We start from the raw sequence: 464 nt of genomic DNA, 5'->3' as shown, positions 1-464 counted from the left end.
GCCCCTTCCTCTAGAGACCCACAGGCGTCGGGGAGGGGAGGGCGCGAGGAAGCCCGCTCCTCCTCCTCCTCCTCCTCCTCTTCCTCCCCGCGTTGTAGGAGGGAGCCGAGGCCTGGGAGCCTCAGGGGCCTGCGCAAACGGCCTGGAGTGATCGAAGTCACCGGAGCCCAGTGCAGACCCCTCCTCCGCACGCGGGTTCTCTCCCTCGAGGAGGCGCGGAAGGTCGGTGGGGGAGGGGAGGGCGCGAGGAAGCCCGCTCCTCCTCCTCCTCCTCCTCCTCTTCCTCCCCGCGTTGTAGGAGGGAGCCGAGGCCTGGGAGCCTCAGGGGCCTGCGCAAACGGCCTGGAGTGATCGAAGTCACCGGAGCCCAGTGCAGACCCCTCCTCCGCACGCGGGTTCTCTCCCTCGAGGAGGCGCGGAAGGTCGGTGGTGTCTGCTCCCGGGACGGGCGGCGGCGGGAGGGG

General features: G+C 71.1%; 1 protein-coding gene across 1 annotated transcript in view; it reads left to right on the top strand.

The window, feature by feature from the left end:
• The first annotated feature begins 325 nt into the window (after window positions 1-325).
• Window positions 326-464, top strand: part of HPCAL1 (hippocalcin-like 1) — a 75980-nt gene continuing 75841 nt past the window's right edge. The window contains exon 1 of the mRNA XM_005867232.2: window positions 326-422. The gene's annotated coding sequence lies outside the window, so the exon portion shown is untranslated. The remainder of the gene's footprint in view (window positions 423-464) is intronic.

This window comes from Myotis brandtii, unplaced genomic scaffold (assembly GCF_000412655.1).
Source record: "Myotis brandtii unplaced genomic scaffold, ASM41265v1 scaffold247, whole genome shotgun sequence".
Taxonomy (NCBI): Eukaryota; Metazoa; Chordata; class Mammalia; order Chiroptera; family Vespertilionidae; genus Myotis; species Myotis brandtii.
This window is presented reverse-complemented; position numbering and strand designations above follow the sequence as displayed.